We start from the raw sequence: 9,210 nt of genomic DNA on the forward strand, positions 1-9,210 counted from the left end.
GCCTGGTTGGAAATGAAATTACAAAACCAATGACGAGCTCAAAAGGTAACATCGTAGGTAAAACGTCTAGTTGCCAATGACTTCGTTCATAAGGAAAGAATAAACTTCAAAAATATATTCTTGTCCGACTCTACGAAGAATCCTCTAAGGCTAATTATGGTGTTGGAGCTCATTAGGACTTAGAACTTCATAAAATAGACGTAAGGACTATGAAGGTCCATTTACGGCTTAAAGCAAGTGTCACATCAACGGTACAAATTTTGTAAAGAAAACATCATTGACCATTGCTTATATCTCAAGTCTCAAGATCATTGGGTACAAATTTATCACCCTAGTGTTGTATGTGGATGATATTCTACTAGCAAGTAGTGCTATAGCTTTGCTGCATGAAACCGAGGTCTTTCTGTTAAGTAAATAAATTTGAAATGAAAGATCTTGTAAATGCTTCTTTTATATTGGGTAGCCAGATAGTCTGAGATTTCTCTATAGACACCTCGATGTTTTTCTCCCAAAAGTCTGTATAGATAAAATTCTCAACTGCTATTGCATAATAATTGTTCACCGGGAAATACGTCCATTGGAAGAGGCCATAAGTTTGGTTTGTTCCATTATCTGAAGTTGAATCTTGAGAATAAAAAAATGAAGATGATCCCGTACTCCTCAGCAGTTAGGAGTCTCGTGTCTACACAGGTCTGCACGCGTCCACTGATTCAGATCTAGTGTTTATTGTAGGAATTTTGGGCAAATATCTTAGTCACCCAGACCTAAACCATCATAAGGTCAACAAACGGGGTAAAATAATTATAGAGAACAAAAATGTTGCATGTTCGCTTTGAGGAGAACTGATCACATAGAAACTATGGATTACTCCAATTCAAATTTGCTGGATATCTTGACTGTAGGAAATCCACATCAAGATACACATTTATAAAGGTTAGAGGGATTATTTCTTCGAAAGCGTAAACCAATCTCTTATAACCCTTTCGACTATAAAAGCAGAATTCTTTACTATGCTTTTGAGCAAGGAATGAAACTTCTCGAAATTTCACCGAAATTTCCTAAAAGAGCGAATTGGACCAACTTTCAACATTTTTTTGGGCAATTCCAAAGAGTGGACAAATACATAGAACAATCAATGAGGATATAACGTGGCAATTAGGCAGCTAAGTTGTACTTAAAAGACAACAGAAGTTATTCGAAGTCGAATTATATTGTCACTAAGTACCTCGGGGTAAAGTTCAAAATCTCATAATGTCCATTGACACAAGCTCCAATATGGTGGACCAGCTAACTAAATGTTTTCCGCCTAAAGTGTTCCGTGAGCATGTGATTTACATAAGGATTCTAGAAGTCAAGGACTAGTGGAGCTTGTTGTCTTATTTTATTTTTATTTTTTTTGTTGAAGAATGTTGTCTTATGTTGTTGGATCTTACATTGTTTCACTTATAACAAATTATGTATTTTCTTCGTGCTCTAAACATCAGTATATCAACTTTCTACTGATGACACCATTAGGAGAAAGTTGGACCCTGTAGAGTCACTAGAGATTTTGGATTATTTTCATTACTTATATCATTCATGAGTTGTTTCTGGCTTTCTGCACAAGTAACAAATATTCATCATCAGATGTCTATTGGGCAAAGATGAACACTGAAGCTGCAACTGAACACTGAAGCTGCAACCAGAAAGCTACCATGGAACCGGGATCCAACAAAGATCAATACTGAAGCTGCTAGTACAGGGTAGCAGTTCCGGAACTGGTCCACGATATCAGAGCGCACACACTTCCAATAGTGAAAACTCAGAATGTTACAAAAAGGATAATGTATTCTTAGACGAAAAAACACTGAAACAGAAGAAAGTGGATCCTCTAAAGCCAAACAGTCTTTGGCTTCCGCCCCTCATCTTAGAACAGGTCAAAACAGAGGAAATGGCAGCCATAACTCATCAGTGGACTAAGAACGAAAGGGTGATGGATCAATACAAAGAGGAGCCAAATGTGACAAGGAATGAGTTGGAACATCAGGAATTGAGGTCCCAGTGTTGAAAAGAAAGAATACACATTTATAATTATCACTTCTGCTAGTTCGGTTATACAACAAAATCAAAATATAAAAGTTAAACAGATTATCCAATATCAATCTTGGGATGCTTTCATTTCATTGTAAGAATTTTTCATTATGTGATCTTATCCTTTGATTCTTCTATTGTACTTATCGGATCCCTATATAGTTATGTGCTTCCTGTGATCCTGTATGTAAACTAGTATGGCACGCGCAGTCCGCCAGGGAACAGCTGCCCATACACATCTGATCCTCGATAAGATTTCTCTCTTCCACCTCTTTCTCTCTCCTCCATCGATTGTCTTTTTCTTGACATCTCACAAAACTGACCTACTAATAATAAAAACATTATTGGTCGATGACAAAACAGATAAGACCATTCATATAATATGATAACATGACTCACACAATAATAAATGTTATCTTATAAAAAAAACTCATTCTTTTAAAATGGATAAAGATATGAAATTTTTAAAGAACTAACTACTTTGCACTCTGATTGCCCACCAAACGTGGATGCATTGGATATTATTCTGCTAATTACAAAAGATATAGAGATTAGTTACTCCACAAAGGAGACCAAGGTTCGTATCTTACTGTTAAAAAAATGTGTGTTTAAGACAATACGACAAAAGTTAGGACAGGTGGACAAGAGGAGTCTGAGTCAAATCGATATGGATGTTTTGATACTTCTTGAATTTTGACCAGAGAATCTTAGAAAAACTATTGTGCTATTACATTGTTATAATACTAAGAATGAATGACTTGCTTTTGATAATGGGTCCTAAAGTAGTGGGTTAATGATAACGACTCATTGGGACTTAACAATCAACTCCACCTTTGACAATCCGTTCAGAACAAAAACACCCAATATCAAATGGTGGAATCTTCTTCGCCCCATGTTAACTGTGACTCTTTCTAGTTTATACTTCATCCACCAAACCCTTGATTTTTCATAGTGGAAGAAAAACTTACCTTTTTGACCTTTTTGACATCCATGAAGCCTCCCTGACATTTTCATTCTAATCGTCTTTCACAGTTTCCACCGTGCAATCTACACTGACCCATCTTGTCGTAATAGTACACCTGTACCATTAAAAGTCCAAGCCGTCTCCATTAACTCATACTTGGTCCCCAAAAATAAAGTTATGACGAAAAAACGATTATGACAGTTAGAATTGAATGGTTCAGTATATTTGACGTTTGAAAACAAAGCAGTCAAACCGACTGAATATAAGACCATTTTCGGTCCGCCGTATATTTCAGCTACTAGGGTTTGAAGTTTCCATTAGGCTGAATTGACCAAAGAAAAAAAGAAGAGTTGAGAAAAGGTTATGACAGTGAAGATGCATCAGTTAACAATCTTCAGTTGAGCACAACCTCAAGAATAATTTTCTTGGCAACAAATTTAGCATCACTTACCAAATACCAAGTAATTGCTACAATAGTTCAACTTCAAGAACAAACTTACAAAATCGCTGCTACTTTTTCTCCAAGTCCATTCTTCATTTCTATGTAGCTGTGAATAAATATGAAGCTTTGACACCGGCAATGTGCACGCTCCAGAAGGAGATCAGAGTTCAAGAATCAAATTTTACTTCAAAAAGCAAGTTCATCGCTACCACAGAAGGAAAGCTCATCTGAAAAACAGGACCTGAAAGAATGGTTTCAGTCACAAAACACATATCAACAACCAAATCCTAACATTGCTTGCCGTAAAATTTGGTTTGCGTGACCTGGTTCATTTTGGGGTATAAATCAAAATTCCTCTTATTCAAAGGTAATAAATGTAAAATGGAACCCAATCAACTCCAGTATCAAATAACAGTCATTGACATGGTAGAGAAAGTCCCCAACGTACATGATACATCAGACAAATAGAAAATCCCAAAAATTTATTTCCCACACTTGGCTTGATCTTGCCAACACAACTTCGATAAGATCATACGTAAACCATGCACCGAACTATGCTGCTCAAATAGATATCTATTCACTGGCACAAGGTGAATATGTCATCCTATGAGCTGCCTATCAAAGTCATAACGGAAGTAATTTCACTGCTTTGGCTACTCAAAAGGAATTACTTGGCTACAAGTCGAACAGGATAATAGATAATTAAGCTTTTCGTTATATGACAATAATGAATAATCATTCAAAGAGTAGTTACAACTTACAACCATATCATCCCACATCCATTTCATCTTGAATTAACTCGATCATTCAGGATCGTTGACCTGCACATGTTTTATCAGACCTTATATGATTTACTAGTGTCCTTCAAAATAGTAGAGAAAGTAAGTACTTAGTTTACCTTATCTGCGCTCACGACAAGCTGCGGATGCCACAGATTGATATGGAAACGGAATAAGACCTCTTGTTGCAGAAGATACATATGCAGTAACCTGAATAACTTATTGATCTACTTAGCTGAAAACAGCAAATCTAATCTGATTTTAAATATGTCAAAACTATTTTGTAACAGACCAAAGTAATATGGATCACAAAACTGAGCATCAAACTTGTCATTTCAAAGAAGAGTTCCATTTAAAGGCAATAAGCAACACCCATACAATAAGCAAGCAAGTGGAAGGAAATACATCACAAAATAATTTAAAGACAAACATGATTTTCTTTCTTTTGGTTCATTGGCCAAGCTTTCTTTCAATTGATCTAACTATTTTGAGAACCATCGTTACTGGTTGACCACCTACCAAATGTGCAGGCAACAAAATTTCTTCCGGCGAAAATGCCTAACCTGGCCTTGGGCAAGGCGATCCGACCATTACTGCTCGACGGAACATCAGCAGCAGCAGCTGTGTTCTCACTAAATATAGTAAGAGGAAATCCTCCAATCTGTTCCTGGACACCACCATTACTTGTACTTGCATTCAAAGCAATTGAAGCAACATCTAAATCGATATCGACTGATCCTCGATTTGCCCTCAACCAATCTGCACCTTGAGAAGTAATACCTCTGCACTTCTTGATCTTCACCTTGACCAAATTAGGGCAACCACCAGCAAGTGCTTCCATTCCTTGATCAGAAACAGGGCAACCCTTGATACATAGTTTTCTCAAAGCTACAAATTTTGAAGCAATACAAGAGATTTCAGGATCACCAATTGACCCACTTCCACATAAAGCTAATCTTTCCAATTTCAAACAATTCTCTCCTAGAAGACCTAAACTGGAAATGGTTGGATTTATACCAATCAAAACCAGTTCCTGAAGATTATAACATGATTTAGCTATGGCAATCAATCCTTCATCTCCTATCATATTAGTCTTCCATCCATCAACGTGAAGTTTCCTCAAGAGCTTACAACGATCAGCTATCGATACTAGGGCTGAATTCGTGCATTCTGGAGTTTTAACTAGGTGCAAAATCTCCAGATTTGGGGATTTTGAAATCGCAGCAAGGCCGCGATCAGTTACCTGAAGCCTCTCAAGGCGAACTTCAACCAATCCAGTAGAACATTCAGCTCTTGCTTCAAGAAGCTTATCCCAGTCCCCTGAACACCTAAAAATTTTTAGGGTTTTCAGGTTCTTAGCTCCGATAATTAGTGGTCCGAAGCACTGGCCATTATAGAGCTCCTTCAAGCAGATAGTTTTGAGAGAAGATGCACCGACACCAGGTCCAATCTGATCAGCGGCGGTTCCGTCAGTAATTCCCCGGAGCCGCTTCACTGAGAGCTCTTCAAGATCGGAGCAATGATCAAGAATAGCGTTCATTCCTTTAACTCCAAAGGCACAGGAACCACACGAGAACTTCTTCAATTTCTTACAGTTCGTAGCAAACCCTAACATTCCAGCATCAGTGACTTCCCGACAAGCACGAAGCTTGAGCCGTGTAAGATTCCGGCAACGAAATGAAATAAGAATCAAAGCATCATCATTAATACTAATAGATCGACGATCACACTTCAAAGCAAGCTTAGTAACTGAATCATAACGAGTAAAAAGAGAAGGAATTGAAGTTAAAAGATCAGATCTAGCGTCTAAAGAAAGACGGTGACGACTTTGACCTTCAATCTGAAACCACCGACGAGAAACTAAAGAACAACGCTTTCTATCACCAGATCCAAGTGATTGAAAAACACAAGCTAAACATTCATCAGGTAGATCAGAGATATAATCGTAATCGTTATCAACAAGAAAGTTTTGATCTTTGGATTGTAAAACAACAACATCTTCAGCATCACCATCAAGAACAGAATCATCATCATCATCACAATCTTCAGATTCAATAGTAGAGATAAAATCTGTTAACTTCATGTTCATACGATTTCTGGTGGAGTAGAAATCTCGTTGTTGGTTTAATAAAGTTGTACCTAATGGGGGGATATCAGAAGAAGAAGAAGAAGAAACTGACTGGCCCATAGACATACACTTTTAGAGAGAGAGAGAGAAAGAGAGAGAGAAGAAAATACTACTCACTAATAGCAACAACACCTACCGGGACCAACTTCTTCTTTCCCCACTCTTTCTCTCTCTAGATTTTGATGGTTTCTTTCTTTCTTTACCTTGTTGGGGAGGGTTTTCATCCCTTTTCTGGCTATGAAGACAAAATGTTAATGTTGTCAACAAAAAAAAAAAAATTGTCAACAAAAAAAAAAAAAAGACAAAATGTTAATGACTGTCATTTTGAGTGTCGTGCATTTGTTTCTCTGTAAATAAATAAGACGAGACTTGGAAGAAGAAGAATTGGCTCCTCCCCTATAAACGACTTGTGTTGTTTTCTCTCTCTACCATTCACGTGTCAAATGTGTCCTATGCCGTGGATGACTCGCATGACCTTCATGATTAGAATCTCGTTGAGGCAGAACCATGAGAAAAAAAAAAAAATTGGTTAAAACTTCTTTTAAAAAAAAATTCGAAATGTATTTATTTTTAGATCAAAAAATTAGTTGATTGAACTTTACTCTCTAATCTTCATCTTCTCATCCACCAGGACCACCACCATATTTTTTGACCACTGCCACTATTTTGGAATTGGAGCACCACCATTCCGACCACCAACCACCACCGCAACCTCTTCTTTCCCAGCACTTTTTTTTTTCTCCTTTTTTTATCTCTCTTACCCATTATCTGTTTCCTTGTATCTATTTCACTATTATTTCTCTTCAGATCGCCTTCACTCACTGCAGAGACGTGGCTGAGAATTTGAGGACCCGGATGCTAACTTGATCGGAGACCCTCTAGTACGTTAACATAAAGTTGAAAGTGTATTTAACATATCAATAAATAAATATTCAAAATTATTCAATAATATAGATGACATTAAACTGTTCACGAGACCATGAAATAAGAGAGATATCTATGCTCACGGAGTCTAATTTTATTTGCACTAGTATAAAAAACAAGGTTGAGTTGTCCATAAAACCATGAAACCCTAGAATATTTGAAACCTCATTAAATACAATAAGAACTTGCAGAATTCTTAAGGGTGCCAACGACAATAAGTAAGGGCGCATAAAGAACCACCCTAACAAAAAAATAGTGTTCTTCATTAGAGTCGAACCCATGACTATTCACGCACGGGACAACCTATTATCCGCTAAGCCGCACACATTACAAGTATGTCATCTTAGTGTTAATAATATTTAATACACGAAAGTTGAGATTGGGCCCATGTTTGGTGGGGGGCCTAGGGCGGACGCCCTGCCCGCCCCCGCCCCCCCCCCCCCCCCCCTCAAACACGACTCTGACTCACTGTTACTTTCTCTCTCACCATCTCTTTCCTTCATCGTCGTTCACTCTCTCCATATCTTCCTCTTTCACTGTTAATCCCTCTCTCAGTTTCTCATAGTTCCGACGAAGGAAAAAACTTCCCTTTACCAAAACTCCTTCGTCTCAAACGAAGGGGAGCTCGAGGAAGAGAAGACCTCCTTGAGGGTTTCGTGGTTGGTCAGCCACAAGAAAATTTCGTACCTGACTAGCCACGAAATGTTTCTTAGCTAACCAACGAAATTCTGGTATGGCTGGTCGACCAGGAAAAGTTTCGTAGCCGACCAACCACGAAACCCTCGAGGAGCACTTTGCCAGAAATTTTCCTCGCGGTTTTGTTCCGGCGGGAATACTTCCCTTCGTCAAAACTATGTATGTGAGAAAAAGAGAGAGAGATAGATTGTGTGGGAGTGCGAGAGAGAGGGAAAGAAAAAGATAGAAACATGATAAAAACTTCTCAATTAATTCTATTTCTTTTTCTTGTCAGACTTTTTCCTTTTTCGGTAGACGATTGATTTCTATTTAAGTTAGGAGTACGTCTACTTTTTCATTTAATTCAGGTCTTCCAAGTCTTATTTGTTTAGATCTAACTTATCTCTACGTTGAAGATTGTTTTGGTTATGGCTACTATAGTCGTTTCAAGTTATTTTAGACAATGAACTATATATTGTGTGTTAAATTCAAATTGTATGGAAGTCATCCTTATTTGGCTAGTTAGATGTGCAAGATAGATAAAAAGATACAATGAAATTTGATTGGGGCTCATTTTTCTCCCAAATCATAAAAATAGGCATACATTCTAAAACTTATAAAGTTAGAATATTATGTAGAGTGGCTACAATGTTGTGAACCCCTGAATTACATGTGGACCTCTTACCATTTGTGCTTAATTCGTGGGCCTACAATAATTTTTACCTCGGATTAGGATTTTCAACTGGGCCAAGGGGGGTCCTTTAGTTGCACTCATATATTAAGTGTAGTACATAAAGAATCCTAGATATCTTAAATAAATCAAGTAATTTCCTAAATTTGAAGTATTTATATACTATAAAATCTTGAATATATTTTGGGGTATAAGATTTTAATACTAAATTTGAAGTATTAAGATTTTAATGCCTAGTGAAAAAATAGATTTCCATAGTGAAGATTTAAGAAAATAACAATATTGTAACCAGTAGATTATTTCTTTCATAGTAAAAATTCAATAAAAATCTCTTTGCCTCAAAAAAAATTAAAATTCAATTTTTCTCTTTCATTTTTATAAATCTATTTTCTACTATTTAGTGGTCAAAACGCGGGAGCACAAAAGACAAACTCATCAAATATTGAAAAGGCGAGAACACAACAGACAAACCCGTCAAATATTTAAGAGCTAAATAGACCCAAACTACAACATGGATATTTAGGTATACAAATAATG

At 37.0% G+C, this 9,210-nt stretch overlaps 1 long non-coding RNA gene and 1 pseudogene across 2 annotated transcripts; both read right to left on the minus strand.

Moving 5' to 3' along the window:
- Positions 1-3,012: 3,012 nt before the first annotated feature.
- LOC147533264 (uncharacterized) lies at positions 3,013-3,648 on the minus strand. The gene is made up of 2 exons (XR_015227190.1): positions 3,535-3,648; positions 3,013-3,149 (listed from the first exon to the last, which is right to left on the minus strand). It is a non-coding gene; the product is annotated as an uncharacterized LOC147533264 (long non-coding RNA).
- A 922-nt stretch (positions 3,649-4,570) lies between these two features.
- On the minus strand, positions 4,571-6,634 carry LOC147533265 (F-box protein At1g47056 pseudogene; annotated as a pseudogene). The gene has a single exon (XR_015227189.1). The product of XR_015227189.1 is annotated as an F-box protein At1g47056 pseudogene (transcript).
- Positions 6,635-9,210: the final 2,576 nt, after the last annotated feature.

The sequence above is a fragment of the Eschscholzia californica genome, unplaced genomic scaffold, assembly GCF_041429995.1.
Source record: "Eschscholzia californica isolate CP2 unplaced genomic scaffold, dmEscCali1.0.p SCAF_6, whole genome shotgun sequence".
Taxonomy (NCBI): domain Eukaryota; kingdom Viridiplantae; phylum Streptophyta; class Magnoliopsida; order Ranunculales; family Papaveraceae; genus Eschscholzia; species Eschscholzia californica.